Source organism: Cyprinus carpio, unplaced genomic scaffold (genome assembly GCF_018340385.1).
Source record: "Cyprinus carpio isolate SPL01 unplaced genomic scaffold, ASM1834038v1 S000006658, whole genome shotgun sequence".
NCBI lineage: Eukaryota > Metazoa > Chordata > Actinopteri > Cypriniformes > Cyprinidae > Cyprinus > Cyprinus carpio.
Window position 1 is genome coordinate 488,104 of NW_024879282.1, and position 24,149 is coordinate 512,252.

General features: G+C 37.6%; 1 pseudogene; it reads right to left on the minus strand.

The window, feature by feature from the left end:
- LOC109047932 overlaps positions 1 to 24,149 on the minus strand; it is a 92,922-nt pseudogene that overhangs the window by 53,860 nt on the left and 14,913 nt on the right.

Here is a 24,149-nt window from a genome sequence, read left to right on the forward strand (position 1 = left end):
AATCAAAAACATAATCTAAACGTTTAAGACTAAGCGTCCCCCGTTGATGTACAGTTTTTAAGTTCAACGGCTGAGTCCTGTATTGATTTTTTTAATAGATGTCTGTTATACTCACCAGGGCATCCTTTAATTTTTTTTTTAATCAAAACTACAATAACAAGCGTAATCTTGTGAAATATATTAGAATTCAGTACAACTTTTTTTCTATTATTAAACACTTTTTTAAATGTAATTTATTATCTGTGCATGCAAAGCTGAATTTCCTCACCAGCCATTACTCCATCCCTTCAGTGTTACACGATTCCTTCAGAACTCATTCCAATAAGCTGATTTATTAGGTATTTATTAATTAACCCAAGGTTTACTGTAGCACCAAAAATAGAAACTTGTGCTAGCAATGTCCGACAGCATGGCTTTGGTTTTTTCAAGGAATGACTGAAATTGAGAAAAACTGTACATTAAGTGCATGGATAGAATATCTGCCAAACGCCATCGTAAACAAATAACAAGTACAATACTTGTTGAAAAAACAATCAAGTCATGCAGGTGTATGTGTTTCCTGAGTCATTTCCGAGTACTTGTGCCAATCCCTAGCTGCATGTGTGATCAAACCATCATACAATAGGGGAAGAGCTGGCACAATCCAGGATTATTCTTTTACCCTCCCCCTCCTCTCTTTTACCTCTCCATCGTCATCCTCCTCCCAATTTATAAGCGGTTGAAAATCAGCCATTAATCCTACATCAAAAGCAGAGAAAGGCATCTCGACCCCCGTTCATTCAAAGGGGCCCAGCCTGATTATAACAATCCAATTTTATTGCGAGGTTTCATTAAGGGCTTTCTTTGTCCACGTGTGGAATGCAGGAATGTGATACCACTCTGGGCATGTGCATCGCCAGACATGTAATTTCAGCACACTAACCAGCATCCTCGTTTTCTTGGATCTGTCTCCCTTGCGTAGTTACAGCACCAAAACACAGAAAACAATATTTGAATGAGGTAGCCGTGCGCTGTAAATAGCAGTGCCCACACATTCTGGCATTAAAATGCCAAGGTCTTTGGACCCCAAGGCAAGCCCGAAGAGTGTGCATCCATCCTCCCATGGCAACCACAGATAGCAGTCACACAAAAATTCTAAAGTTTACAAGCATCTTAAACACACAGATATGCGAACTCACACCCTGCGTATGTAGATTTACACATGAAACTATGAAGATAGGGGGAAATAACTGCATTCATCCTGCAGACCAGGCAAACATAGTCTGGTTTCAAGAATGTGTAAGAATCCAATTAGATGATGAAATGTTACTCTAGCCGCTACAGTCATAACATAGACACAGAACAGATATCAAAGGTAAAACTGTTTACAAACAGATTTGGAAGTACGTAATGTGCTCAATATTGCTATCTACCAATAACCAGAATGCACCTGTAACTCGGGCTTCACAAAAATGTCATAACAAAAACAACCAAAAAAACATTTGAGTTTGGTTTCGGGGGAAAAAATCTCTCTACCCGTTAACAAAAGTATGGAAAAAAATTATGAGAATTATGAGATGCTAAAATTCAGACTTCCAGACAGAAAAAGGAAGTCAGAATGGCTTCAGAACTGCGAGAACTTTGTGAGAAACTCAAGTCTAAGTTGATTTCTTGCCATTGTGACTTTTTTGTTTCTCAGAATTGTGAAGGAAAAAAGAGCCAAACTGTGAGAGTAAAAGGTGTACAATTATTTTCCTGTAGCAGAAAGGGCTGTCCATATAAAAATGACAAAAAAGGCCAAAAATATAAATAAATAAATAATACAACCAAAATAGAATTAAAAACTTGAAATATTACAAATAAAAAGCACATGACAAATGGAATGAACTCTATGAACTCTACTAACATCTCAAGCTCAGGAAGTTATGCAGCTTTGAAAAAATGTCAATTAGTAAGATACACAGAAAATGCCGCAAAAAACTTAAGACACCAGTGAGACCCTCTTTCGAGGATGTAATTTATCTCCAATTGCTGCAGCCGACGTGGTAATACTGAGAGGGAGGATGAGATAAAAAGATGAAAGAAAGGATGTTAAAAAGGAATGGATGAAAGGGATGGCGAGGTGGGCATCATGAAGTCGGAAACCCCGTGGCGTTTAAAGTGGCGTTTTAATCCCAAGAAGGGCCTTAAACCTCCACGAACCACACAATACTGAACAGACAGGTGGACAATTACACACGCATAAACCGCAGGTGCAAAAAGATGCATAAATATTCCCCTGTGTCAAGGGAAGAAAGTCTTTAGAGCGTAATGCATAAGATAAATCAACTGGTTTGATTTTTGTTGCTTTTCTACTGTCAACTATTAATAAAAAAATAAAAGTATATACAGAGCAATGAAAAATGTATTTAAATGAATCACTAAGCAATAAAACTTAAAGAATCTGAATAGAAAAAAAAATTCTTACTCTCTCTCCTTCTCTGTGAGTTTGTCAGTGATGGTGTCTTTGATGGAGGAGCGGGAACCCTTGTGGATGACTGGATACCTGAGTGGAATCTGCAGGAAGCTGGATATCTTCAGCACCAGGTGTGCCGTGTAACCCAGAGCCACCGCCAAACTCCCATCATCCTTTGCTGCAGCAAAAAGAGGAAAAACAGACAAACACAGCAAATAAAACTCAAATAAGACAGGTGAATCTCAAAGAAAGTTCTGGGTCATATTTAACCACAGAAAATCAAAAAGGAAAGAAATATTTTATTTAAAAATGTAGATCTTTAAGATCACTGAACATCAGAGCCACTGAGGACGCAGTAGATTAGTTTTGATTTTGATGGCAACGCACCACGGAATACACAAAAAAACGGAAGAGAGGGGTTGGAGTGAACAGTAGCTCTTTATCATTTAATGACATGACATGAACAAGGTAAAAAGGTGCTGTTTTTTACACACGACCATTGAGGAATTTTAACCAAAGTATGCGTTGCAGGCATTATACACACAGACCCTAAAGGATCATAACACCTTGTGGAAAATGGACATCTGATGTCCCCTTTAAGAGAACATTAAATAAATGTCACAATGCACAAAATATTTAGTAATACAAACTGATCTTCCCCATTTCAAGATTTGTACATTCTGATTTAAAAGGATGAGTCACAACAATTGAAGTTCATTGACTCCAATCTGAGGTTATAAATCAGAGGCCATATGTTAAGTTGATGGAAGCTGATGAAGGCCATTCATTTTGTTCAGTCTCCTTAGGGCCCTTGAGTTATAGGGAGCCGCATAATAACCTAATACCATGCAAAACTTCAGTTCACCCCAGCGATGCCCTTTCCTGATGGGGGTCAAACGCATCACCAGAGGCTAAAAGCGACTCTAAAAAAACAAGGATCGGCTAATGCTAGTGTTCAGTCTTTAAATGTGTATAATCACACTGCGACGTGTGCATTTCCCTAAATAATTATATGCAATCTAAATCACTCTGATGGCCCCTGATGGCCATTATTGTCTGAACGGCAACCTTTCGGGGCATTTCTGGTAAAATTCAAACAAAAAGCCCAAATGCCAAGCAAAAAATATTTGGTTGCTGAGCAACTGGAAGGACGACTCTTAACAAGTAGACTTCTTGTGCTTTATCATAAACATGCATCCAAACTACATTTCCCAGAAATCCTCTGCAACCTACAACTACACGTTGCGCTCCACTCTACCTCACTACGTTTCAGCTAACAGAAGGTTTTCCAGGCTAGAACAGCCACATATTTCCAAATGAAAACAACACACTGTAGACACAGACCATATCACTTATGGAAAGCTGTGTGAGATTTATTTTGTATAATAAATTGTATATGCATACACGTTGTCAGTTGTCATTTTGTGCTTTCAAAATGCATGAGAAAGTGTGCCAAGCAATATGTGAAGGACTGCATATGCATGTATGTGAATATGTGTGTGTCGTTGAATGTGCGGTTCAACCTGGCTTCCATTAACCTCTCTGTTCTTTTGAAGTCATGCCTTCCTTGCCTGAAAAAAGCCAAACCTGATTCCCTTCACACACATACAGTGCTGCCTAAAGGACACATGGGAAATGAGATGAATAACTCTCCCCACAGCCAGCACAACAAAGGACATCACTTGTGCCCATCAAACACAATTCATTCTCCTTATTAAAAACCCCAAAAGCCTTACTATAGGGAACTGGGAGATAAATGCCCTAATAAAAAATCCTTTTCTCTTATATAATGTGAGAAGTCAGAAGGTCCGACAACGGTTCTTGCTGTGTGAATAACTGACTAGAAGTGATCTCACTCATAACCACAAGTTAAGAAGCGTTCCATGGACACGAGGGCTCCATTGATCAGAACAGAGGAGGATGATTGATTGATGGCCTGGAGCCTGTGATCCACAGCCAGACTAAAGAAATCCAGAAATCAAGGGAATTGCAGCCAGTGAAGCAGAACTGACTGGGATTCAAGAGCTCCTCTCCAGATGAGTTTAGACTTGCTGTATCTGATTCTGATCTCGATTTAATTCAAAGAGTGACAGCACTAAAAACAAAACACTGGTTTAGGGTCCCTCCTTCTGCTTAGTATGCTTGGAAAAATGTACTCTCTATTTTATAGAACAGAGAATGAGGACTCATTGGACTGACTCAAGAGAAAACAAACACTTCTTGGCATGACTGTCGGCCTAGCCTATAAACTCAGAATGGCAAAATAATGCTCAATTCATTGGTTAATGAATAAATCCGTCTCTGTCACAACTTAGGAATGTTCATCCTGTATATTTAATTGCCAAACTCCAAACTTACCTTGAAAGTCTTCCGAATTAGGCAGTTTGACACACACAAATCACATAATCATTCTGATTGTTCTGCAAAAAAACAAGAAAACAACAGAAAAGCAATCGTGAGCACAGCATTCTGGAAATAGCAGGAGCAGCCGATTAATCAAATCCTGTATACAGCAGCTGAAAAAGCTTGGCAGAGGATAGTTTGGTTTTAGTGTGGTTTTCTGCTCATTTTCACTGGCTTTACTCAGTAAACTGATTTGACTGGCAGCGGGACTCTGTGGGCACCAGTCAATGTACGCACTGAACAGTAGTTCTAGGTCATACTGAGACTGTGGGAAACCAAAACTGTTAACAGCCAGTAACACTAGAGTCTGCAAAGACCTCGACCTCTAACATTCCCAACATGCCACATGCTCCAGCCATCAGCACAAAACAAAAAAAAGGCAGGAAGCTCTATTATGAGTGTTTTGTTGTCGAGTGTGTTGAAATGTGTTGTTGTTTGTGTGTGGAATTAAACACTCACCCACATCAATGGGATAAATGTGGGACAGCTCTGATATAAGCTGACGACAGCGGAAGGTGAGCTGGGCGTTGGACTTTAAAAACAGCTCTCTGTTGAAAGAACAAACCAGAAGAACTTCAATATATATTCAAAATTAAGTGTAATATATATTCAAATTAAGTGTAATATATATATATATATATATATATATATATATATATATATATATTATATAGTTAAAAAATGAATCTCTATTTATTTCTATATTAATATTGTTTAATAATTATCTTGCTAATACATATAATTTCTGTTAGCATTTATTATTTTTATTATTAATATTTATTTATTTCTAGACTGATATAAATTAATATATTATTAGTAATGCAGTATATTAATAATAATAATAATTAATAATGATGATGATGTGATGATGATACATTGTAATAAATACATCAAAAAAATGAATGAATACTAATATTGAATTAAAAATATTATATTGCTGTTAAAATAATGTTATTATCATCATTTATCTTTATTTCGATATTGACATGATTTATTTTTATTATATTTGCATAAAATAATATAAAATAGCAACCACCTCACATCATTTATAATATTTATTATATACATTCAACCATAAAAGTTAAATGATGTAAAAGCTGTTGTGAATATACTAATCAAAATGTAAATAAATGCCATTATTTTTATTACTATAGGACAGTGAATACAAATGACATGTGTAAAGATATTATTCTAGGAAACCTGTGTGTGCATCCACTAAAAACAAACTTGGGAACAATGGGTTAAAAAAAGTGACTTTTGAGAAAGGTTTTTAAGTGACAAACATTTGTTTGCAGATGTCACTTGGGTTTGGGATATTTATTGGATATTTAATATTTTATCTAATAAACAAGAATTCACACATTTTTAATTACCATTTGTTTGTGGTCTCAAATATTGTCTAAATTCTTTTTGGAGCTACTGTATAACCAGCCAAAGTCAGTTTGCAAAGACAGGAAATAACAGGGAGTTCCCAAAATGACATGGAGACGAAAGAGAAAAAGAACAAGAAGAGGAAAAAGAAGTATTAATTGCAATCTTTTATACTGGCTTTAGGAAGGTTCCACTTTGTCTAACTGATGCTCTGAAATCATCTCTCTAGTAATGGTAAGAACTACTCACTTATCATAACTTGCCAAATTGACAATGCAACTTTCTCCACTCTGACCCCATCCGCCAGTGGTACAACCAACCCTAATCAGGACCACATCTGTCACGTAGGGGACACAACACCCATTACCTCAGGACGGGGGGAGGCTGGGGGACGGGCACAGCTAAAAACCAAGACCTGACTAGGTGAGGTGCAATGGTTGAAAAAAATGTTTACTTGTCCATGTTCAGCATTCAGCTCACTGGGTCTGTGACAAAAAACTTGAGGAGAAAGAGGAAAGATAATGATAGAGGATAAGTGGTATATTCATTTACAGCCTGAAAAAGAGACCAGAAGGAAGATAATGATGAGGTATGACGGATATACCTTCCTTACTGGACTATAGCTTACATGTGGGTCCACCAGGCCTGCTCTAACACCACCCAAAATCCCTTCAACACATTTCTATCCAACCACTTTTAAACTGTGAACAAACTTGATCTGGTCTTTACTGGAAGTGGGTCTCTGCATTGGCCAAACACAGCACGTAGATGTGAATCAACACACAGAAGCGCCCATCTCGTCCGAATGTGTATGACTCGTCAAGTGGCAGTACTTTAAGGAGGAGAATTTGTAAACTTAGTTATTTTATGATTTATAATAAATAAACTACTAGTCAAAAGTTTGGAATAATTAATATTTTTAAAAGTTTGTTGAAAGCTCTTAGGGTCACCAAGGCTGCATTTATTTGATTAAAAATACAGTCAAAACAGTAATATTGTGAAACAGTATTATAATTTGTTTTCTATTTGAATATATTTTAAAATGTCATTAATTTTCAGCAGCCATTATTCCAGTCTTCAGTGTCACATGGTCCTTCAGAAATTATTCCAATATGCTGATTTTTTTGCCATAGAAACTTTTTTTATTTTATTATCAAAAATTTTGAAAACAGTTATACTGCTTCATGCTTTTGTGGAAACCATGATAAATTACTGTACCATTCACAAGAGTTTGAGGAGTAAGAAATATAAATAAAATAAAATTTATACTTTTATTCAGCAAGGATGCATTAAGCTAGATTGTATTAAGGAGCATTTATAAATTTACAACAAAAATGTTACAAATCGACTGTATATTTGTTTATATGAATAAACAAATGCTGCTTGAATGTATAAATAAATATAACACATACATTAAACATAAGAAATATAATAAATATTATATTTGTATCATATACAATATATTTAAAAAAATGTGAGGTGCTTTGGACACATGAGCCTTGAGTGTTCGTTACCCAGATGATGCTAGTTTTCAACACTGGATTATATCATTTACTGATCCCATTTCCTTCTTCCTGACATTTAAAAAAAAAAAAAAGGCATACTGACAAAAACAATAACAATATATCACAACTGTTTGTTGCAACATTACCCAAGGCCTGATGATCTGTGTAAAGCTGACATCTGTGCTTTGAGGAACACCAACAGACATACAAAGAAGGAATTATTTCAGAGGTCAACCCACTGTGTATGACCCTTTGGGTCATGTCAAACCCATCAACACTGGCACAACATACTCTGCTTATTGTCAACTTGATGCAATTGTTCAGGTGGGTGGGGAAAACACAAATATGCAAGCATGCCCTCAGTCTGTTGAGTTGACCACCCTGGCATCTCTAACGCTCTCCCAAAAAATGTCTGAGCAGAGGAGTACCCCATTCTCGTCCTATCATGGTACTTTTTGTCTGACGAGATGTGAGACCACTGGACCCTGGAGGGTAGAGAATGAGGGATGAAAAAGATAAAAGAGAGGGACGGATAATTGTAGGTTGCCAATCTGGGGAGGGGCAAAATGCTTTGTTCTGACCCCAACTGTGTAAAAACGAGCGTCTGCTTTATTAATATTAATGCCTCACATTCTCTTCTCTTTTACTGCTCTGGGGGTCTCTCTGTCCTGAAAGCAAGCGTGGTGGTCGGGACAATCCTGGACCCTGGTACGGTCTTTCTGAGACATGGTAGGTGTGAACCAGAATTGGAAGAGAGATCATTGTCCTGAGCAAAGCTGTCCCCTATGCAAAGCCTTGAACCTCTCATTAGGAATGAACAGCAGGAAAAATAAAAGGGCTAGAGGCAGCAGAGAAAGACTTAAAGGTCGAACGTTTTTGTTCTCTACTTGTTCTCTTTAAGCGTTCCCCTATGACAAACTCTGCTTTAATATGTTGCATCTCTACGGCCATTCAGATTTGTCAGCACCAGTTTAAGGGCCTCCTCTCGTCCGCCCACAAAACCTTTCCTACATACTCTGTGAGGAAGTCATCTGCTTTTGCACTGGATGAAACAACAGCAGAGCTTAAGGGTTGTTTCCACCAATACTATCACATTCTGTCATCATTACCACCATCATCTTATTTTGGCTGTGAAGCACAAAAGACATTTGACGAATTCAGCTGTTTTATCCATACAATCAAGTAATTGATGACCAAAACAAACACCTGTGGACCAACATAGACTTCCATTGTATGAAAAATGAACCATGGAGACATTAATACATCTTAAATAGTTTTCTTTTATGTTCAACAGAAAGAACTGATCTGGACATTACAGATGACCTATTCACTGAACCAATCATTTTTTTTTTAATCTTGGCACACCACAACAATGAGATGAAAAAAATGCCATAAAGACAGCTCCACAACCATAGACAACGAAGCTAAGACCCTAAAAAAACTGAAAGCAAAAAGGTGTTCTGAAACCGTACTAGTGAAAGTGTGTCCCCTTGCTCTTTACTAATATTGTTTGTATTATTCTTACAATTTTCCGTCTTCATTTGTGGAATGCATCCGAATCTGAACGTGTACAGTTTCTCGGTCCCGCGTGCAACTACAGATCCATAAACGACGTCAACTCGCTTTTACGGTGCAGAATTTACAACATTGTTCACGGACGTTTGACGAGAAATTAGAGCGCGGGGAACCATTTGAAACATGACGCTTTACCCTGCCAATCTTTATTCTGTGCGTCAAATGGAAACGAGGAAGCTCTCGTTGACCAGAACCGGCGGGGGAGTGACAAAGAGCACATGGCTGTCTTGCTTTGTACATTAAACAGAGCTGAGACTGTGGTTACACTTAAGTCATTGTTGTGCAATTTCCTGCAATCTCCCTTTGTAAGTGTGATTAAACCTACCGGTAGGTTTGGAAGGAGGCTTTTCATGCTGTTTCTCAGAGTACTGGCCCGAGTTAAGTATCACCCAAATAAGTGGGTGACTGACAATAGCTTTATAAAGGACCATTAGTGTTTAAATGAAATTTGGTGGGTGGTGTGGGGATGAATTGTTAGCAAAAGAATGGGAAAGGAAAGGAAGGCTTCTTCAACCTGAAAAAGAACATGACGGGGAAAGAAAAAGTAGGAAAGGCCTCTTTGTTTCTCTCATATAGCTCCCTTCTGAAGAACGTTTTTTCTCCCTAGTTTTTTAATAATAATAACCCACTGACGCATATCTCCTACTAAGGAGCTGCCAGCAAAGCAGGGAAAGGGAAGCAATAAAATTTTTATGCATGTTTAATGCAGACATATACGGCCCTCCAAATCTTTGTAAGCAACTGCCTTTGGATCACCAAATCGATGCATTAATATTAAAATGGTTTTGGTCTGGTATCATAATGCCATATAGTTTTAGTGATGGCTATTTCACTATTTTCGGTAACTGAAATTGAAAACTGAAATTCAATAAAAATAAAATATCCCTAGTTAGAGATACTAAACAAAACCTAAAAAATCCTTAAGTGAAAAATAAAACAGCTTGGCAACTAACAGATATACAAGATTGAGAAGTACTCCTATTACAACATTAGAAAACCCTGGTTAAGGTAAAATTCAACTAAACTGAAAGCCCCCTAAAACACATTTTGTTATTTAAAATAGAAACATAATTCATTCCTTAATTGAATTAAAATTAAAATAAATTGAAACAAAACGACTAAATATAACCAACGAAGACATTTTTGCAATTACCCCAGGCAACATTTCTCATCTTTATTTAGGTTTAACTTTTGACATACTAAAAAACTAACAAAAAAATGAAATAACAAATTCATTAATTAATTAAAAAACCCTACTACCAGACAAAAAAAAAACTACCCTCAAAATGACCAAAAACAGGGAATAATTACTAAAACTTTAACATCAAATGAAAGTGGAAAGTATGGCCCAATAAAAAATGGATTCACAAATTTTCAAACTTTACCTACCATAGTAATCTTTCGACAATAACTAAAATAAAACACTGACTAAAATGCCAACATGAATAAATTCCAGATAAATAGAAATTCTTTTAAAAAGCAAACCTAAAAATAAATATGACAAGCACAGAAAATTATAAAACTTAAAAAAATAAAATGCTCCCCTAAAATCAACATGGGTAGAGTGCAGGCTTTTTGCATTTTAAATTATCCACCTTACTTTCTTACAAATTTGGTAAACGCCGAACGAAAGAAAGAAAGACCACAGAAGTACGAGACCCGTGAAAGAAAGCCGAAAGAAGCAAAGAAAGAGCCCCGCAGAGAAGAACCACCCGACCCGCAAAGCCATCCAAGAAAGAACGCACGCCACGCTCCAGAACAAAGAAAAAAAGAAAAGGCAAGCCACGACCGAATGAAGACGCGGGAATTCAAGCGGTTGTGCCATCATCCCTTTCCTCGTACTCCAGTTCAAATAATTTTTTTTTCTACAGCATCTTAAAAAGGCTTTTCCTGGGTGTGAATATGAATGGGCCGCTCCCCCTTCAGCTCCAGTCAGGGACAGGCTCCTCTCGGCAGAGCTGGGCTGTTTGGTAGACTTCATCCATCTAGAACAGACCTTTCCCTGAAACCCCAAATCTGTTGTTGTTCTACACACTAGGAGATCGGGAATACAATGCATTGTGGGATGGCAACGTACCAGGCCACTCAATCATTATTAGTTGTGCAAGCGTGCGTATATGTATTCTATATGAACCCACAGTATGCAGCCCAACACCTCTTTACTCACAACACACAGCCACCACATCAATCAAACCTATCTCTTTGCACCACCCACCCATGCTCAACTTTTGGCAAATAGAAAGAGCAGGGTTCAGAAATCAAACATGAATGGCAGGACGCTGTGACGAAATGGGGCGGGACAAGGAACTTAGCTGGAATAAACTCTGAATGTTCAGTGTCCGCCTGCACAGTTGTTTTGAAACTTTGATGGAAGCAGTAGTAGAGTAACACATAACATAACCACTAAGAGAATAATTGGTGAGACCACTAATCACAACAAACACGGGGTGGTGGTGGTCTGGCACGGCCAAAACTCCAGAAGTGGCCATTTTTTGCTACAAGAGGATTTTATCATTGGAGAAACTGACGAAATATGACTGACAACATTGGTTTAACTAGGCATGTTATATAATGTTAATCAAAAATGAGCTCAAATCAGTCATGACAGGCAATGTGGTACGTCATTTGTATTGGGCAGTGCCGCAAAATTAAAATCTCTGAAAGAAACATTTTCTTACAAGAAGTGCAATGGGAAGTCGGATTCCCAACATTAAAAAACTCAACCCCCGAATTCCAACAGGACGATGTCATGTGAACACTGCGAAAACAGCGATTAGTTGTAAACAATCCCTTTTATGCAAATCACTGTGAGTCTAAATTCCTGAATTGACAGTATACAAGATCATAAAATCATTTTGGCAAACGTTGCTGTGACAGGTGTGTAAAACATGGCAAATGATTCTTTATTGCCAATCACTCGCCATCTAAACAAACACTTACAATGCCGTTTTGGTTTTTTATACCTCTTTGAAAAGTGTTTTGTTGGTTGGTAGATACAGATATCAAGCTGAATGATATCATAAATGATTGACCACATCACTAAACATGTTCAATAAGTACATCTGAATGGGCTGCGCAATTGTTGCTTCCTGCAACCTCTTCAGTTTTAAGTGCGAACAGGAAAAATATTTTGATGCTGGACTCTACTTGAAGGCTGGTAAATGTAACAACTGCCTTGCTCAATTCAAGGCATGGAAATACATTTATATGAGAAAGTGGACAGCCAGAGTTTTAGATCTGGAAATACATTTTAGCAGATGGAACTCTATACGGTCCTCTAAAATACTGGAACACACGTGAAGTTACATCAGTGAAAAATAAGATGAAGAGTTTCACAGCACATTCTGTCTGACACAGTTTTGGAAGAGAACGCTTGGCCCGTTATCGCACATGTGTGGGGATTTGAACCCCTGGTGTATAACAGTACAGAGGGAAGAAAGTAGAAGAAGAAAAGTGGGACAGATCTCTCTCAGTTACATGGTTTGGTGAATTTGGTTACCTTTCTTTACAAGCTGCGTTCTCTCTTTCTGCATCATGTCCCTTCTCTCTCGTCAGTGCCTTCTTCTGTCTCTCCAACACTCGCACCTCAGAATCCCGATACGTAGCTGCAATACACTCCCTCTCTTTCTTCTGAGGAAAGAGACAGCATTAGGGGGATCATTTTTGTGGAAAACCTTGCTCTGTTTTCCATCTTTACCTATTCCATTCCCATACCTACTGCACACTGTGTTGCTTAATTATTAAGACAAATGACGTTTAACACAGATTAGACATGTTAATGCTGCATTTGAAGGTAAATTTCACATAATTTTCATTTAGATCAAAATATGTTAGGCATTCAGCATGTGTAGAGAATGACGTATTGGCAACAGAAATGCTTTATTCAATCATAAATTAATGTACACATTTTGTTCATTTTTAATACACTACCATTCAAAAGTTTAGTCAAGTGTTTTTTTTTTGTTGTTGTTTTTTTTTAAGAAATGTAAGCTTTTAATCAGCAAGTTTTTATTATATTGATAGATTGTTTTAGTTGATAAATATTTTTTGTTATGAAATTTATTTTGTTTTATCAAAAGTGTTAGTAAAGACATCTATAATGTTATAAAATTATATTTTATGTAAGTTACATTAATTATATAATTAATTACAAAGACTGGAGTAATTGCTGTTGAAAATTCAGCTTTTGGCATTACAAGTATAATCAGTATTGTAAAACATGTTAATCTAGAAAACTCTGTCTGTGTGTGTGTGTGTGTGTGTGTGTGTGTGTGTGTGTGTGTGTGTGTGCTGTGTGTGGTGTTGTGTGTGTTGTGTGTGTGTGTGTGTGTGTGTGTGTGTGTGTGACTATACGAGACTCCTTTCAAAACATTTTAAAAATCTTACTGACTCCAAATTATATATATATATATATATACACACACACACACACACACACACACACACACACATGTGTGTATTTCATATAAGACAGTATATATTTGTATATATTGTACTGTTTTAATATATATTAAATAAAATATATATTTTTGCACTACCCTGTAAAACACTTTGGAAAGAAAGTAGATGCCACATTAATGTAATAAAAAACAAGGGTTGATTTTTTTTAAGCAGATTACAGCAGACATCAGTGCCAGATCTTCCCTCAGCTTCTCCAGCACCCACACAGATGAGTCCACAGCAGATCTATCTGATCTACATCTACAGCCCTGCGGCTTTCGGGACTGTTAGTGAGCCAAGTGCACTAATGAGGACCAGTGATCTGACAAGGGTGAAAGTGGGATCAAGAGCAGATAGGAGAAGAAAGAGAGAGCGAGAGATTAGATAACACGCAGAGAAAAATTCACTGTCTTTAAACTCTGTGATTGGTGGTGGTGATCCCTATCATAACTAGAACTGCAGAGTTTAATTCAGAGCAGGATGGAGGAGCATCTAAAGAAAAGTTTGATCCTGGATCCACTCAAATATGCAAGTCCAGAAAACTTACAGCAAGAGCATTAATTTTTGATGTCTCTTTCTATAAAGACATGACGCCGCACACCACAGGTTGTTAAGGAAATGGAGTGGAAATGAAATCTCCAGGATCTACTGGATCTTGTATTTTTGCACTTGGCAGCTAAGGAAGTGTCAATCAAAGAGACTGCGATAGAGAAGATAGCACTTTTATCTTCAGATAGCTTGAGACCTAGATCTTGCATGTTTTACAATCAAACGCCACTGGCACGACAAACATCTGACTTTGCACACATAGTTTAAATATTTCAAAAAATGAACATGCACAGCGACAAGATTTTTACACAGAAAAAAAGTAGGGATTAATACACAGATTGATACTGATGAGGTAAAAATCATTTTCACTATATGGTTGATATTTTAAATTTTATGCTACTTTGTGTTAAAAATAAAATAAAAAATAAAAAGATTAAAAAAATGTAAAAATTAGGCATCACAAACATTATTAAAGCATGGAAAGTTTTTCATTTAGATTTTTTTTTATCTTTTTCATTTTTGAAAAAGATTACATTTAATAGTTATTCAGTTATTACATTTTTAAAGATTAACTTTAAGTGATATTACATGACAGTAAAGGTAACCTACATGTAAAAAAAACAAGCAGAAATGAACATGCCCATTTAAATATCATTTAAGGGTCAATATATCGATATCAGCTGTTAAATAAAAAACATAAATATCATGAATATAAAAAACCAAAAACAAATGTCGGGTGAAAAAAAATCAAAGTAAATAAAGTTAGCAAACAAAATAAATAAATAAATAGCTCTTCTAAAAAACAAAAAATTGTCCAACTAAATTCAAAGATTAGCTGTACTCTAGCATATAGATTATCTTCAAAGCAAGCACAGATGGACTAAAAGCCACAAACCTTTAAGGCATGAAAACTTACATCCTCTCAAAACACTAAAATCACAGTCTGCTCTAATCGGCAGAAATGAAAAAAAATACAGAATAATTCAATTAGTGTAGCAATAACCGGTACAGTGCAGTGAGCGTGCATGGGCTGATTGATTGCCTGAAGTGCCCTAATAGGCTCAAAACTGACCTGAGGCCAGGGAGAAGTGACCACATGGCTGTTTTCAGCAGTGAACGCTCTGATCTGTAATCAGCTTCGCATAACCTCAAGCCTGAAGGAAAACTCAAAACAGATTTTTGCTCATTAAACGCAGTAACTGATACACTTTGCAGGAATTTCAGACCTTCGCTGACCTTTCGTGCGGAGTCCAGGTAGCGCTCATGTGATTGAGGGAGAGTGTCAGCTATTAGTGTAAACGTATCCTGAAATTTGACATGTGGAGAACTCCAGAAACTTGCCAATTCGTTTTTGGAATGGAAGTGACTTCACAGTCATTCACAGAGACTTGACGAACTACCGAAGAAAGACGTGTGATAATATTCCCAACATATGTAAGTTTCAGAAGGCTTTTAGAGTCTTTGGACAGATATCGTATTGGATATTGTAACACAAATTAACTTATAATTATTACATGTCGTATTGTGGTATGCTTTTGCATGTTTGTTCATAAGATACGCTTTTCTCCCAAAACACTTTGGCAACTTCATTCATTTCTGAAATGAAGTTTCTGTCACAACCATTTCTGGCTCAATTGGATTCGAGCAACAGTGAGAGGAAAAAAAGTTAGGTGAGTCATTCTTTGCTTTGGCCAACCAAAAAAAAAAAAAAAACGTGGAACCAAAAAGGCATATGGTATGATAATATGGTAAACGAGGTTTGAAAAACAGAACGGCAAAACTCCAAAGAGAAAATGACAGACCTCCATGATACTGAGACAGCGGAGATCAACAGAAGGTTGCTGAGAAAACAGCATTTCAAACAGGTGGAGAGGCCGCCGCCATACACAACACTAAGCACTTAAACATCAAAGCCAGCTGGGTGTGTGTGTGGTATGGGCATCACAGTAATGGTGTCTTTATGTACTTGTGTACTGGTGTCTGGTGTCTTTATGACTCACAGTGTGTGTGAGAGGGCAAATGTGAGTCAAGGAGTCTTTCATTCTCACTCATTCAAGTGATTTCTGGTGTCTTTCTAAGATGTGGTACATCCGAATATAATCACAATCCTTTATCATCCCTTATTTTCCTGTATGCAGTCTGATGACAAAAAGTTACAAATACAATTACAAAAATAATTTTTTGCTTAATATTTTGCATTAGATTACAAAACATTAAACCAAAAAAAATAAGGCTTGAAAACTGTTCGCTGCCTAAGTAGACATTGAGGCAGAGCACTAAGCTGAAGAATTCGAGACAAGAAGAAAAAAATATAATGTGTGTGTGATTATGCTCATTCTGAGTGGGAAGATGTCTTGGGCATTTGCAGCCTACTGAAAAGACGAGGGACTTTTTAAGTGTTCATGAACTACAAAACACGACTTGAAATCCTCCCCGGACGACTGCGTTTTTGCAGCTGCTGCCTGCCTTGAAAAAATCCTAAATATGTATTCCTTTTACTTTTAATTCTTCAGTAGAATATAGTGAGTGTGGAAACACAAACATTGCAACAGTGATATGTAGAGGAGGCATAAAGCAGTGGGATTCAGGAAATCTCTAAATCCATCAAAACACGGGATACAAGAACCATCCGAGGACCTAATGACGAATTTATGAGGATCGGTGTAGCACAAGATACACAACGCTAAGGCCATTTACCATACTGCTGCTGTTTGTGTTGAGTGACTGGGTACCCAGACTTCCTGTCTCAAACTGAAGGTACTAGCACCAGCATACTAAACTAGCAAAAAACAACACTGCAACAGCTCAAAATATTGGTTGCAAGCTTTAAATCGGTAAAAACATTCCCTGTACTAGGAATGTTTTTTACCCACTCAAATTTCTTTGCAAAGAAAATCTATGTATAATGATTTCTTTTGATAATACAAGCGCCAGCTAATAGTATGTAGTTTTAATTTGTAATGTTTTCCAATAGTACTTTCTAGGACATTGACTAAAGTGAAATGCTTGTCTGTTACACTGCTAGATACCAGGTCTATACTGCCCTCCCTCAATGAAAGAGTAATTCTGTGAGCCTGGAAAGACTATATCTCCACTACAGAGTGAAGTATGTATTTTAAATTAAGTTTGACAATCTGCTATAAAAATTCTGTCAAGCATACAGCAACTGTAAATTTAGCCTTTATATACTTGCAGAGGTGCTTTACAGAGGACTTACCATCAGTGCTTTGTACCAGGTGCAAAGGACAGGAGAAAACCCAACAGGCCAGATAGGATTTATGAAGTTAGAGAACGCATACAGAATATAAAAATAATCCTGAATGAATAAGAGCACACAAGCAGACCTAGACAAACCCAAGAAATCCTACTAGTTTGATTTGTTGGCTCTCACCTTTTCTGTGCAGGACGCTGTTGTCCTTAGTTTCTCTTCAATTTCCTTCCCGATCTTCTGAACAGTCACTTGAGTCTGCTTAATGGCTCTCTGGGCCGTGTGCAGCCCTGTGGAGGAAACACACACAGGATGCATCACTGTTACGGTTGAGAATCTGAGGAAGAATTGGTTCCAAGTGCTGGAACTGAATGATTTCATGACATGAATGCAGACAGAACATTGTAAAAAAGTACTCAGACTGAGTCTCCTCCATAACAGAAAAAAAATTGATGTTTTATCAGAGCTGTGAGCCTAATAAGAATACTACAAAGACAAAAAAGGCAGACTGAATAATTTCTAGGGGAATTATTTCTTTGAATATGAAATGTTTTGAGCATTTGTATAACAAAACCTAACTGAAACACAATCAGTGTTTGGATCTTGACTCAAATAAATGGAATTAGGTCAATCAAATGAAGGACGACAGCAGACTTATGTAAACAACCACACTCAGATGTAATGGAAACAGCCGCATGTGAAGAGGAGATGATTTCACATGGTGACCGATTTCAGATTTATATTGGCAGTAATTAGAGAACACATAAACTGAAAACTCATGACAGGACCGCTGGACCAAAGGAAGGTCAGGGCATTGTTTTTGTATTGTTTGTTTATTTCCCAAAGGCAATGGGCTTGTTAAGATAAACTTTTATAAATAACAGGATTGTTAAGAGATTAATAACACCGCAGATGGGTCGCATCTTTGTGCTGTGTTGTTTGCACCATGGTTCTCATTTGGTGCCTCATTTTCTGACTCATCTGGTTTTACAACCACACCAAATGGTTTTCAATACCCATTGTTTAATCACAGTGGTATGGTGAAAATTTTGATTCACCTGAAGGCCATTCCAAGACAAGAGGGTATAAATATTCTGTCAAAGCAAATTTAGGAATTAGTGCTTTAATGGATTTTAATACAGTCCCAGAAATAAAGACATATAAATTTAGTTTTATCTATTTGTCCAACCATTTGCAGACAGTGGGCCCTATTTTAAATGATCTAAGCGCATGATCTAAAGCGCACGGCGCAGGTGCACTCAGGGCATGTGCAAATCCACTTTTGCTAGTTAAAAAAAAAACGACGGGGAAACCGGTCGGTGCGCCTGGGCGAATGGTCTAAATGGGTTGTCCCTATTATCTTAATGAGTAATGGGTGTTTTTTTGGGCGTAACGTGCAATTAAACCAATCAGAGTCTCATCTCCCATCCCCTTTAAAAGCCAGTTGCGCTCGTCCCATGGCGGGTTTTCGCTATTAACATGGCGGAAGGTAATTTTTCTTTGTAAAAATGTTTGTGTGCTGCTGCGCGTCCCTGTGTGTGGAATAATCAAAGCGTATCTTTGCACTATTTAAATAAAAAAAAAATTTTGCGCCAGACTTTAGACCAGGTTTGAGTTGGTCTATGATACAGTCTATTTTCAGTTCCTCAAAATAGCAACGTGCCAACAAAACACCTGAACACACCTCTTTTTTAGACCAGCACACCCATGGGCGCAAATGCATTTGCCATTTAAACAAAGTGGCACAGGACAGGAAAATGAGAACTGCGTCAGGCTGAAACTAGCAAAAACACTTGTGCCGAGCCTTACGCCGGGTGTATGATAGGGCCCAGTAGACATGTTTAGGAAACCTGTCACCAAAAGTCACCAAACAGAACGCAATTCCATTTTTGTGACACTAGGGGCACAAAATGCCACATTTACTGTAAAGAAGAATGTTTTTTTAAGCTTGTTTGCACATTCTGGTTTTCTCCGAAAAATAACAGCAGCATAAGACAACAATCTGTGAACTACAGGAACTATCAATCAGGGCTTGATTGCACTCATATGAGCTTTCAGCACCACTAAGCCTCATGGGAAGAGAAAATGAAAGAAAAAAATCTCCAGGCCTGTTTGAAAGTAAAAGAATCCATATACATATGATCATTGCACAGTAAAAACGCACATACACAAAAGCCCTTAACTTCTTTCATTAATTTTGTACACTGCTTTTACATTAATAAACTCCTGTTCTCTGATTGGCTGAGCAAATGGTTTAAATATCTATATTTGGATATCAAGCTGCCATTTGCGGTTCTTGCTAGCGTATTCCCACTCAAGAGACTTTCATGAATGGCGGCTGGGAGATCGGCCACACAACCTTTCAGGGATGGTGTACAATTACTTTTTCACACTCTCCTCACTCGCTCTTTCTTTCTCTTTGTTTTTGAACAGTAGGATTAGGACATTTACACTGGAGTCCCGCAAGGAGAATCATAAGTGCACATGGCCGGGTTTAAAATCAAAACTAGACATGAAGCAGATGCTAATTAGCACACAAACTACAGCTGTTGTGCAATGTAGATGACTGCAGGTTTCAACAAAGGAGTCAAGGCTAGCCTATTTTGCCCCTGCTGGAATATGCCGCAACTACACCAATCCTGGGAAAACTGCAAAACACCACATGAGTCAACAGGGAGAGATTTTCCTTCCACATGCTGACAAAAACCTTGCAATGTATCTTCCCATCTCTGGGGCCTGTCTGAATCCATCGTGGGGGGGCTATGAGTACTTTGTGACACGGCTTTACTATTTTTCTACCACTGTTTTCTTCCCAAAGCTCTTAGGCTGATGACTTCATTTTCTCACACATCATTTGTTAACAATCATCGAATTGCAGCAATCCAATTAGAGGTCCGAGAGAGAACTGAGAAAATGGCCAGCGTTCTGATCCAGACCATCAAGATTCTCCTATGACTAGCTTTAGAGAATTCAAACAGTTTGTTGACAAAGGTTAAGTGCCAATATCAGCACAGTGAAAAAATGCAGACACACGGGTCCAAAACTAGACCTTCAAAACTGCTAAAATGCTCTACATCTACATCAGAAGTACAGCTGACCTGACACAACAAGCAAAGATCATACAAAAGTGATCTACTTTTAACAAACCCTTGTGAAACTGAATAAAAGTTTCAGAAAAGTAAAGTTTTATTATAGTCTACACACAACTATGGTGATAATTTCTGGTGGTTGCCCACCAAAACTATATAACGCACAACTACGATTTCAATAAATCCACATATTCTTCTACATACTGTACCTCTTTTAGTGAAGCTTGAGATCGGAAAACTACACCACACTCGCTCATATTTGGGGCCTCCCCTTTTCTCATCTTGCACTTTTCCCAGCAGCACTCTGCATGAGCTGACCAGGTCATAAATCACCGGGCCTTTAAAAATCTACCCTGTAAACAAGTTCACACGTGACAGGAAAAATATTATTTTTTTTTTCTATCAGCCGTGTCTCTTGTTATATGCTGGGTGATATGGCATGTCGATAAGTCAAGTCAAAGCTGATTTGACGAGCTTTATCGTCGCCATGATGAGAGAAGAAAACCTGATAGGCCACTTCCCCCAGGTGAGCGGCAGTTATCGCCCAATCGGATTTCACGCATCTCTGCACTCTTATCAGCCCTCAACCCGTCTACCAGTCAACACCTATCGCCCCCCCAGCCAATCAGAGAAGGGTACAGGAGGTTACCCGGCAACAGGCAAGTCACCTAGACATCAAACACACTCTAGTATAAAAACACAAAACACCTCAAGCACAACAGATTTCTCTTCCAGCGAATCAAGTAGTAAAAACTTAGGCAATGATTTTGCGATTACCATTGCAGTGAAACTGGGTGCAGTGACCCAGTTACAGGTTACGACTACGAGGTTGCGTTTACTAAGTCAATCGTAACTGGTACTATACTTTTTACACATTTCAACAGTGTTAGTGATTTTAACAAAGTATTAAGTTTCTGTACACACTATGAAAAATTAGTATGAAAAACAGTATTAGAATCAAACATTTAATCACTTATTCAGGGAAAAGTGGGCAATTACTCTTCCTATGCAATCAAACTATCGATTTTGTTTTTTTTTACCCTAGCAACAAACTCCTCAAAACACCCTACCTACTGCAATATAATGCAATCACCCTATATACTGGCAACCATCTAGAAACACCCTAGCAAAACGCAGCACGTTGTTTATTAGTAGTAGTGCTCTAAGTAGCATTCAGAACATATTAGCAACCACAGAGCAACAGCCCTAGAAACACACTACACAAAATACCTTAACATAAACAGCACAGCAATGCCCTAGAAAAATGCCAGCCACCCCTTGGAACCAGCCTTAGCAAACTACATAGCAATGCCCTAGCAACACACTAACTACCCCTCAGCAACACTCTTGTCAACCATTCCCAAAAGACATTAGCAAATGGATAGGAAATGTGCTAACTACCACTCTGAACCACCATAGCAACTGCACAGCAACACCCTGGCAACCACAAGGAACACAATAGAGGCATTAAAACCACCAACAAGGGAGGACTGACAATGAAAAAAATAATAATAATAAACATAGAAAAGCATTAATTCCTTGTCTTGACCTGAAATGCAAATTACTTCATTCCAGAGTTGCTGGAACAAGAACAGAGATGTGTTATTGTAAACAGGGTTCTCTCTCTTTCGTTTTAACTTTCCTTTTCTCCCAACTTTACCTCTTGGTGTGTTTATGTATTTAACGTTCAGTGATATAACCAAATAAATCTAGACTAGTGTTTGTTTGCAAGACAGCAGCGCAGCATTGTAAAACCAGGCTGAAACTAAAGACAGATGCTAGATGAGAAGAACAAAGATGCGCTCTGAGAGGGTTTGATGGCCACCTCATGAAATATCCTGAAATTGCTTGGAGAGACTGGCCGCATGTCAAACCCAATCATCATTTTGCTGCTCAATCGTGACATTGTTTGCCGCTGGTACGATGAAGATCCTGCAACAGCCCACTAAAACGATATAACCACACATTAAATATTCTGTCTTCATTTCTTACTGCCATTTTTCCCCATTTGTCTTCTCATCTCATGACTTGTCCTACAAAACCCCTGTACACGCAGTAAGCGTAAGAAATGACTTTTTAAAGTAATTTTCTTTAATATTTCCTTTATGTATACGATCAGATGATAACTTTCACTATGTTAATATAGACATTTGTCTTTTCCAACTTCTACTAGTTGCTCATAGCAGTGTTTTTGTGTATTAATAACCACTATTATATTATTAATATTGAATTAGCATTTTTTTTTTTTCGGTTTTCATTTTAATTTTAGTTTAAGTTTTAGCAATTGTGTTATGTGCTTTTGTAATTTTTATTAGTTGTTTTATATATATATATAGTATGTATACAACTGTATTTGCAAACATGGACATTTTCAATTAAACAAAATAGAAATAAAAGCTTTTTATCTTATAAATGTTACTATTTTACTTGTAAGATTTCTTCTGTTTATAATAATAATAATAATAATACTAATAATCATTTTTTTCTCTAATCAATTTTACAGATTTTATTCACATTCTGACCATTTTATTTCATTAATATTATTTTTTTATTGAGGACCAGTACAATGTACGTATCTGACACGTAACCCACTGAAACAGTATCACCTTTGCACCATTTCATAAGAATAAGCCTTCAAACCATTTCACCTTCCAGTTTTATGCAATTTCTGCTTCCATGAAACATTCCCACGGATTACTTTGTGCTGTGTATGAGTGTGGGTTGGAAAAAAACAAAGAAGGAAATGAAATCCAGTCTGTCTCGTTGGTATCTACAAATGAAGGGATGCAAAAAAATTCTGTCTCTTCTAATGTTTGTTATAAATGCTAATGAATGCCTTTCTATCATGGTGACGGCCAGTGTTCTGATGTTTTTGCCATTCCTTTACGTCCTCTTCTCCATCCTGGAGATCGGTCACACACACAGTCAAACACACTACTGCCAAAGCCACAGATCTGCTTGAAACATCACGCATAATTTACTTTAAATAACATTTAGATCCAGTCTAAACTAATGCTTCAACATTAATGCACTCACTGCACTGATATGATTATACCCAACGTGTCACTGGTCGATACGTTTTCACCCGTAGGCTAATAATTACACTTACAGTATATATATCAAAGGTAACGTATGCCGTCCTTCGCAAAGGACAAGCGCCATCAGACATATAGGGTTGTGGCTTACAAAAACACGCCACATCTGTTAACCTGCGTCCAAATATCCTTCACAAAAAAAGAAACAAAACACTTTTGTTGTAAAATGAACAAGTGGACACGACATTCCGGCAAAAATCTAGAGCGCAAACAACTTGAAGGGATGTGAGCCTGAACCCGGAAAAGAACAACAAACACGCAACTATTTACAGTGGACCCCTAACTGCTGCTTCAGGACCAGTCCTGGGAAATGTCAAACACTAACGCCTCCATCTCTACCCACACACCTCAGAACTCGCCATTTGTCTCCAGTACTGAAGGGACAGATAAGATTGTGGCCGCATGGAGCAATATTTTGGGCTCTGACATTCTTGCCTGGTCTTTGCCGAGAGACGGTCCAAATCCTTTGACACCTTGCCC